Raw genomic sequence first — 9,792 nt, 5'->3', positions numbered from 1 at the left:
GACCCTTTATAATCTTATAAAGGACAATGGGCAAAGGTCTCGTGCTCCTCTAGCTGCTTCAAGCTGGACATGGTCACTGTCCTACCTACCCTTGGGTCCAGAAATCCCCAATAAGAGTGGGGATGTTGGGGGGAGGCTGGCATTCCCACATGGGGAAGAATCTTGCAGACTCCAGGTCAGTTGACTGTCTCTGGACAATGTCATGCTTGGTTTAACAAGCTGGCATCCTTATTGTATTCTGGGGGCAACAGATTTGGCAACAGGGTTAAAGGGCATCATTAAATCTATAACCACTAGATGACAAAAGGCAGGGATTAATTTTTCAATGTCCAACATTAGGAAAATAAAAGGCTCCTTTGGCAGAAGATGTGCAAGGCATGTCACACCTGTCCAAAGCCCTTTTGCCCACTACACTTAGTTTGGGCTGAGGGGAATATTTTAGGTTTCCCCCCTCTCAGATCTTTGGGCCCTTTCTGTCCAAGCCATTAGGATAGAAAAGAGAAATCCATTTTAAAGTGAAGCCCACAGACCACCCCATATTTCATCAACCCAACCACTTAGTTCAGCCAAACTGTTGAGTCTCAGGAGGCAGCGATGCAGACAGGATTAAGTGAAGCCTATATGTACAGACAATCACTCAGGTAGTGAGATCATAGTCGTATGCCCTATGAAAACAGAACACACATGTTAATTTATGCAATATAACCCACAAACCAGTCTCTAAATCTGCATGACTGTCTTATTGGGGAGACATCCAGTTGCAAGGCATTTAACATTCTTCTTGCCTGTAAATTAAGCATCTTTGATGATGTCACAGACCTAGTTGAAATTTCAAATGAAAACAAAGTATAAATGAAAATAAACACTAAAGACAGCTGCACTAATTTATAGTCTACCACTGAGCATTGTGATTTTCCTTGAATCGCGATTTTTCTCCTTAAGATTACCCTCCTTGTCATTAAAGGGACTGCATTAAGTCCAGTTTTAATTTATCCTGTTCTTTTGCATAAATACAACAAGAGTAGCAAATGGTCACATTTAAGTCTGTTTTACTGGAACTTACACAAGGAATATTTTAGGATGACTTTCAGTCTGCCCTTCAGGGCACAGAAGCTGAGCCACATAGCTGCCATTCAGCCTTGCCTGTAACCTGTCTTTTCCAAGTCCTTCAGGTTTTCCATTGTGCCTTAAGTTTTCTTCTAGCCATTTTCAGGAAAGCAACCTCATTCCTTCCCTGGAAAGATTGCCATGAACTGCACAACCAACCAAGGTACCAGGCCTTTTTTTCTCATGGGCTTTTATTACCTTTGAAAGTCAATCCCAGTTCTTCAGGGCTCTTTGGTAACAACCAGAGCCCAAGCATGCATCCTTTAGGCATGAAATTCCAGTCCAAGTCTTGGTTAACAAAACCTCTATTAACAACTGGTCTTATTAGTTTTATGCAAAGAAACTTATGTCATTACTTACTTCTTTAGAATGCCAAACTCTTGAGGGATCAGGTAGGGAGAAAAATATACAGTGTGAAAGAAAATCCTTGTCCTTCTAATATTCACTGAACTTGCATTTCCATTCTTTATATTTTCTTTTGTTCATTTTCCTACATGTGAGGGTTTTTTTTGGGGGGGGGCTGGGATTTGCTAGCTCATTTATTAATTTATTTTGCTTTCATTTGTTTACCTCACTAAAAATTTGTTTGTTTGTTTTTCTAATAGTTGTCCCACTTTTCCCCCCATTGTTTCCCTACACCCTGCCCACGGTCAATCCCCACCCCATTGTCCATGTTCATGGGTCATTTATACATGTTCTTTGACTAGATCTTTCCCCTTCTTTCCCCCTTCTCTCTCACTCCCTTCCCCTCTGGTCACTGTCAGTCTGTTCCTTGTTTCCATTCATCTGGTTCTATTTTGCTTGTTTGTTTGTTTGGTTTTTTGTTCATTAGGTTCCTGTATTAGGTGAGATCATATGGTATTTTTCTTTGCCACCTGGCTTATTTCACTAAGCATAATACTTTATAGTTCCATTTCAAAGCTGAAAGTGTTTGTAAGTGCAACGAATAAGGGGATTGTCATCTTAGTGCTACAAGAGAAAACTCTAGAAACAGGCTCTAAAATTCTACTGGAAAAGAGAGGGCAGAAAAACATTTCAGGGTATAAGGCAGTTTCTCATTAAGTGACCCCCGACCTAACTTTACAACAGGTCAACAAGGTCACAAGAGACCACCAAGTGTGAGGTCAGAGCCTGGGAGAGAAGATCTAGGAGCACCTCTGATTGAATGGCTGGATCATCACTGGGATCTCAGAAATTAAGAGGCTTTGCTGAGGATTTCATGTTGGTACTAGGTTCTCAGATTTTCTTCCTGGTCCCCTGGGGACAATCTTTGAAAGATACACAGTGTTCTGCAAATGCTCAAGGCCTGGAAAGTTCAACTTGGACTTAGGCAGCCAGTAGAAAAGATGTGGAATTGAGAATACATCTAACATGCCTTTATTCTGGGTACTGAGACACTCTGTGTTTGCACTTGCTTGCTCCCACCAATGGCTGTCCCACCCTCCCTATATACTATGCATAGACAAAGCCAGCTGCTTGCCAAGATATGACATCAATGGTTATATAATGGTGAGTGCTCTGTGCATGCAAGTCTAGTTATTATGTCTAAGCTGCTCATGCCCAGACACCCGGGTGAGGGAGCCTGATTGACTACATTTTTCCCACACATAGATGTAAATATCTTACTCTTGCAGGCAGCGTTAAGCCAAACGATTCACACAGGACTCAGCCAGGACTCAACCAGGGCCATTGTCAGCCCTCTTTGCATTTCTTGAGGTCTCAAATTATTAGTTCTTTATATTCTTCTCTTATTTAGACCAAGCAGCATTATGAGGAATGACATCGACAGTCTCAATCTGAAACGATTTTCTTTGCACACAAAATTAGTGATCAGAGTGAGACCCATCATTTTGAAGACTGAGGGGAGCAAGACCTTACTTGGGTCAGAGCTGGGGATCAAGAATCTTTCTCTTTCTCCTTTTCCTTAGCCTGCTTTCCTCTGCCTGTTCCCTTAAGAGAATCTACCTGTTGGAAGTGGCCAAGCCACTTTGGGAGGCTAGCAGGCCAGAGAGGGAGACCCATGCACCAGGCAGGGCTTTTAAACCCATGCACACCTGCCCTGCAGACAGGAGCCCATGGAGAAGGGGGTAGGATCATACTACAGCAGATGGGAGTTGAGTGGGATGTCAGCTAAGAAGGAGAGGAAAACAGACTAAAATACCCTCACTGCCCCTCCTCCACCCCACCACAAATGCGTACTTATACAATCAGAGGGAAATGCAGCACACATGAATGGACTCAGGCCCAAAACCTGGTTGTCATCACAAGTTCCAGGCACTGTGCTCTGGGTTTGACTACAGAGTAGTCACGACTCCTTGATGGTGGGGGGTGGGTGTGATTTTTCAACCCCACCTTACAGAGGAGGAACCAGGGGCTCCAGGAGGTGGCAGCCCCAGCATCTTGTAAATCCCTGATAAGATTCCTGAATCAAAGCCGAGGCTCCCACCACTGTTGCCCTGTCTCTCTTTCCACTTTGCGTTCTTGTCCAACAAAAGGAGACACTTCAAGATGGACAGTTTGAAAGATCCAAGTTTTCCAACGAAGCTCAGGATGTTGGAGTAAAAACAGATCCAAGCCAAGTGGCTCTGCTGCTGGTTGGGAGTGAACCAGAGGAGCTGGGGCTTGCATGGGTGCTCCCAACCCATATCTTGCAGCCTTCCTTCCAGGCGTGCATTTCCGTATGGAGGGACCCCCACCATCAAGCACACAATGTCGGTGAGCAAGGCTGCGCCTGCGTAGGGAATGGAGAGCAGGAGTCCAGCTGGGCCCTGCCCCCCATGGAGCCATGCACTGAGCCCTGATTGAGCTTCCAGGTGGAGCAGCCCAGAGACGGTGCCCAGCTCCCCCAGAAGATAGAGTGGGGGATGAGAGACCCACACTCTACCCCCACACTTGCAGCTATGGCTTTGTGCGGTCACTGTCACTGGGAACCTTGGGGGACTCTGCAAGTATTGTGGGCAGCTGTCCTTATCTCCCGGGCGGGTGGACGGCAGATCTGGGGACTGCAAGCGTGGGCCAGGACAATGGGTCTGGGGCATCTCCTGCAGGGTTGTGGGCAGCTAAGCTCCAGGTGGACTCTACCCATGGCTGGCTGGGGGCCCTTGGGAACTGTCTGCTTATCCATTTATGTGACCACAGGAGGTGGTGGCCTGGTTCTTGGCTTGGGATACCCAGCAAATGAACCACCATATGCCCTGGAACACGTGTGTGACCCTGCAGAGCTTTCTGTATCAGTAAAACAGGAATAAGCACTGCCTCCCAGAGTTGTGTTGAGAATTAAATGAATTCTCACTGGCTGGCACCCAGTAAATGCTGGTGCCCTCCATGTCTTAGTGGATCCTCCAGGAGAACTGGGAGTGAACTCAGACTGGGGCCCCCTGGGGCAGAAGGTGCGGTGGGGAAGGCACCCTCCTTCCTTCTGCTGGGACGTGCCCACTTACAACCTATTCAGGAACTCAGGATTTCCAGAGCTGCTGAATTTTGAAGAGAAAGCAGAAATCCAGATTTTCATGTGGCCTGATTTTTTAAAATGTTGGCCATGAATTTACAATACTAATAAATACTTGCAGGCCAGTTCTTAGATGAGCCCTGGCCTCCCAATACCAACCAAATTCATTGACACCTTCCAGAGGAAAAAGAGGCCTCATAGGGCTGGGACTGGCCCTGGTCATCTGGCAGGAGGCATGGTGTCCCCCTGGGTGGCCTCATCAGGACTCTGTGCTAGGTATTGATGACTTCCAGGGTCCAGGTCCAGCACTGTGGAAGGCAGAATTAGGACTCCCTCATCACCACCCTAATTCCAGAACTTTACTCCTAAGAGAGTTTGCAGGTGGACTTCAGGTGACTAGTCAATGGACCTTAAAAGAGAGATTACCCTGGATTATGTAGGTTGACCAACTAGAATCACATGAGCTCTTAAAAGTAGAAGAGGAAGACAGAGGGGAAGTAACAGAGACTGGAAACCCAGGAAGGCCTCAGTGCCTGGCCTGGATGCTATCACCTCAAAAATAGAAGGGACTGTAAGGAACTAAATTCTGCCAACAATATGACTGAACCTGGAAATGACTTCTTTCCCCAAAGCTTCCAGAAATAAATATGGCTATGCCAACACCTTGATTTGGGCAGGGTAAGACTCTGAGCATAGAACCAGCCATGTTTTATTGTATTTATGTACACTGTGATATAATAAATTGATGTTGTCTTAAGCCTCTAAATTTGTGGCAACTTGTCACACAGCAAGAAAAAAATGAATACAAGTCACTGGCCTATCTTTCCATGCAGAATCTAGCCATGAGGCTGGCCTGCAGTGAGAATGGCAGGTGGCTTGTTTCTTAGTGGGCAAGGCAGGCACTGCATTTGCCACCACTCACCTCCTATGATTGTTCCTCACTCAACTCCAACATCACACTCTCTGCAGCCCATCCTCAATTTCTCCCAACCCATGGATCACTTCCTCTCTGTGGTCTTGCACTTTTTGTGAAAGAAACCACATGATACCTCAGTTGTTCTATTTGCTGATGTTGTCCTCCCCAACTAGGCCCCAAGAACCTCTTGGGAGAGGGGCAGAAAACCTTCATCTTTGAACTCCCAGCTCCTAACACAGAGCAGGCATATGGAAGGTAAGTGGCATGGCAAAGCAGAACTCATACCAGCTTATAGTCAATGACCCATGCATACACAATTTCAGAAATATTTATAACATTATCATGTGGATTACCATAAAACTCTGCATGCTCTTGGGAAAAGACAATTATTCTATTCTTGTCTTAAGTGAAGATTTATGGAATGGTTGCCTTTTGGTAGGTCACTAAAATGGCTTTTTTCTTTTAGTGAAATATAAGTGTGTTCTTCGTAAAGAGTGAAATGGCTACTCAAAGGTAACCACTGTTAGTGAGTTTTGGCGAACACCCTTTACATTGCTCTTACTTGACACACTTAAACATACATGCATGCAGCTCTGTGCAAATGAGATATATCTCTCACTGCTAGACACTGTGGAGCAGGTCTACACTCTCTACAAACACATGCCACCAAAAAACCCAGACTCAGGCTTCCACCCCATATATTACTATGGGAGGGTCCTGCTTGCTTTAGGTCAATCTACACAGGGAATTTTCCCAGCAACAGTTATCCATCTATGGGAAGTAAGTGACTTACTTTAGCTTGGCCAGACTAAAAAGACACTATGGGCTTGGAGGGGAAAAAGTCTCTCTCTCTCTCTGATCTCTCTCTCTCTCTCTCTGTCTCTTTCTCTCTCCCCCATCCCCTTCTCTTATAAATGTAAATTAAAAAAAAAAACAGCTTTGGGGGGCAGCCTCTGCACAGTGTCTCATACACAGTAATTAAGGTTTACCCTTACAGTCTTTCAGTCTAAAGGATTAACCCTGCCCATGAAAGGGCCAACAGCATTCAAGAGTCAACTACAACAGGGGGTGCACATAACCCGCAAGAAATATTCCTGAAGCACAGAGCTCAGATTATCCAAAAGATTGTGCCACTGAGCTCAGCAAGACACCTTTACCATAAAATGATCAAAACAAGTTAGGGAGACATAGCAGATCTACCTAACACAGAGAGATGAAATGGGAGGATAAAGGAAAATGCCTCCAAAACAAAAGAACAACAGAAGTCTCCAGAAAGATAATTAAAAGACATGAATGAAATAAATGTAATGAAAATAACAAATGCAGCATTTAAAATAATGGTTATAAGGATGCTCAAGGACCTTAGGGGAAGAATAGATGATCTCAGGGAGAACTTAAACAGATAGGTAAGCATTAAAAAGGACATAGAAACCATAAAAAAGAACCAGTCAGAAATGAATGCAATATATGAAATGAAGAATATACTAAAAGGAATCAACAGCAGGTTAGATGAAACAGAGGATCGAATCAGTGAATTAGAGGACAAGATAATATTATCCACCCAAATATAACATGAAAAATAAAAAAGACTTAAAAGAAATGAGGAAAGTCTAAGAGACCTCTGGAATAACATCAAGCATAACAACATCCACACAGGGGTACCAGAAGGAGAAGAGAGTGAGCAATAGCTAGAGAATCTATCTGAAGAGATAATGGCTGAAAACTTCCCTAACCTGGTGAAGAAAAAACAATCACACAAGTTTAGGAAACAAAGAGTCCCAAACAAGAGCACCCAAAGAGACCCACACCAAGACATATTATAATTAAAATGGCAAAGGTTAGGGCAGTGAGGAGTGAGCTCTGGGTGACAGAGGGCTTCAGGGATGTGGAGAGTGGGAGGCTCACAGGAGTATGGGAGCCCCAGAGGCGCCCTGGCCTCCACTGAAATGATGGCAAAGGAAGAAGGACCAGCTATAGAACTGTGCCAAAGAAAAAAAGCCAAAGTCTTCAGAAAATAAAGAATCTGTCAAAGGAGAGAAAATTGATGACACCTTAGTACCTGAAAGAGCTGCAGAATGAGCTTGAATGGGAAATCACATTCCAGGGTTACAGTGCCATTTATTATTCTTATAAACATATGCTAAAGACACTTTCATTTGAAAGAGGTTACAAAACTGAATCTCTGAAGATTATAAATACAATGCAACAAATGTCTCTGTATCCAGAATTTATAGCCAGCATTTTGTATCAAGCAACTGGTAGCAACAAGATCGAACTGGTATACAGTAGTCCCTCTCTATACTGCGGTTCATTTATTGAGGCCTCACTGTATTGCGGGATTTAAAAAAATATAATATTTAATTATTTATTGCAGATTTTTTGCTATATCGCAGGATTTTGCAATACTGTATACGCATGTTGTTAAAGTTACGTAGGTTTAAGAATGTAGAATATGTTTAAGAACATAAGTAGTGTTTATAAAAGTGTGAAAAAGGTTAATAAGGGACTGGGAATGGTTTATAACTGTGTGGGAAGGGTTCATAAAGCCTTAAAATATATATAAATACTAAAATAAATGTCAGGTTCCTACTTGGAGGATTTTCACCTATCGCGGAGGGGTCTAGATCGTAATACCCGTGATAAGTCAGGGAATATTGTATTTCTATATTGGTATTGTTAAAGTAGTTGCAAAGAATATGTGTTACTTTTTTTTTGTTACAAGCTGACTTATGAGTGGAACCTGGCTTGCAGGAATGCTTACTGCTGCATGGTTCATTATTAACAGGGTAGATACAACAAGAATTGAATACTCCATTCCTTTAAGAGGAAACTGGGCACTACCATTTTTTTCATGCCAGTTGCACAGGCTATTTAAAAAGCAACTTAAATGCTTATGGAGAGAGGTTTTGCTACTTATTGAATGAGTAATTCAACTTACACATTTATGATGATGCGGAGTACAGCTGCTGCCTCTTGTTTCTTCAAGCACTATCTCTGTTCTTGCTAGATAGTGGGTACATACTGAAATCCCTCAAGGTAAAATTTGGACTAAAGATGACAAAGAATTTTACAATGAATTTTCTCTTGTGTCAAGAATCCTGCAGGCACCATCTCAAGATTTTCTTTTGTGTGTGTGATTGATGTAGTCTCCTTTATTATCTTCCTGTATTTTTATGTTAATTATTTGTTTTCTTTCTATGATCTAAGTTATTTATAGGAGAATTAATGGTGAGTCCCTGAATGAAACTGTTACCCTTGAAGATTAATGAATTGAAAAAAGGCCAGAAATAATTTATCACATGATTCACAGTATTTTATTGGGTTGTCTTGCAATGATTGTAGAAGGCTCGAAATACCTCTGGATTTCTTATGTATGCATATTAGCAGCATTTGGTGCATGCTCTCTTGAACTTGGGACAACACTTTTTAAGTGCCTTCGATTACAAATTGTCCACCCAGTACTGTCAGCTCTTATTCTGAGCATGCCTCAGCTTATGGAAGGAATTTTTTCCAAGATTAATGACAAAATTAACTGAACTTCAAGAATTTTATAACCCAGATACAGTGGAACTTATGATAAAAAGGCAAGCTCCAGTTGCAGTTGTGTTTGCAGGGAGTCCACAGTTAATGGATGCAATCAAATTATGCACTGGATGGATGGTAACAAGCTTGCCTCTTTACAATGATAATGATCTTCTCAAGAGGAATGAAAATATCTATCAGATCTATTCAAAGTGATATGCTGAGGATATTGCTATCTGCAATGAGATGGGAACCATCAGAGGCTGTAGGGTTAAAAATTTATTAGACAATGCAAATGGTCATGTGGTTTGCAAAGAGGGTGACAAGTTAACCTACTCAAAATATTGGCAGTTTTGTCATGAGGAAAAATTAACTATTCTTCATATGTGAATTATTTCACTCAGTATACTGGAACAGATCTTACTTTGTATATAAAGTTAACACTGTGCTATCCTTTCAGTCTTGAAAATAACAGAGCCCTCATTTCAAGGATATACCATCTGAACTAAAAATGCAATTTTCTTCTACTAGCGTGGTATCTTTTTGAAAATCAGAGTATGGACATTTGAAGTGTTGCTGCTGCTTTTCGCTTCCTGTCATTAACTGGAACCAGAGTTCTGTGGGAAATAGATGAAGGCTTACTGTTCTTTAGAAAAATATCAAATCTTACCACTCTGCAATATTCCAGCCAGCTATTCTTACTGTTCCATGGTCTTTCAAAATTTCACCTTCAAAACTATTATAAAAATTTTCTCATAAATCTTCATTTTATCTTAGTATTGAACTTGAATTTGCATAT

The 9,792-nt window shown here is 42.3% G+C and overlaps 1 pseudogene; it reads left to right on the top strand.

The window, feature by feature from the left end:
• Positions 1-7,420: 7,420 nt before the first annotated feature.
• Positions 7,421-9,459, top strand: LOC150006633 (putative C-mannosyltransferase DPY19L4 pseudogene; annotated as a pseudogene).
• Positions 9,460-9,792: the final 333 nt, after the last annotated feature.

This window comes from Furipterus horrens, unplaced genomic scaffold (genome assembly GCF_987537825.1).
Source record: "Furipterus horrens unplaced genomic scaffold, mFurHor1.1.pri manual_scaffold_6, whole genome shotgun sequence".
NCBI classification, from domain to species: Eukaryota; Metazoa; Chordata; class Mammalia; order Chiroptera; family Furipteridae; genus Furipterus; species Furipterus horrens.
The sequence above is the reverse complement of the archived record's forward strand: the minus strand, read 5'-3'. Positions and strand labels throughout refer to the sequence as shown.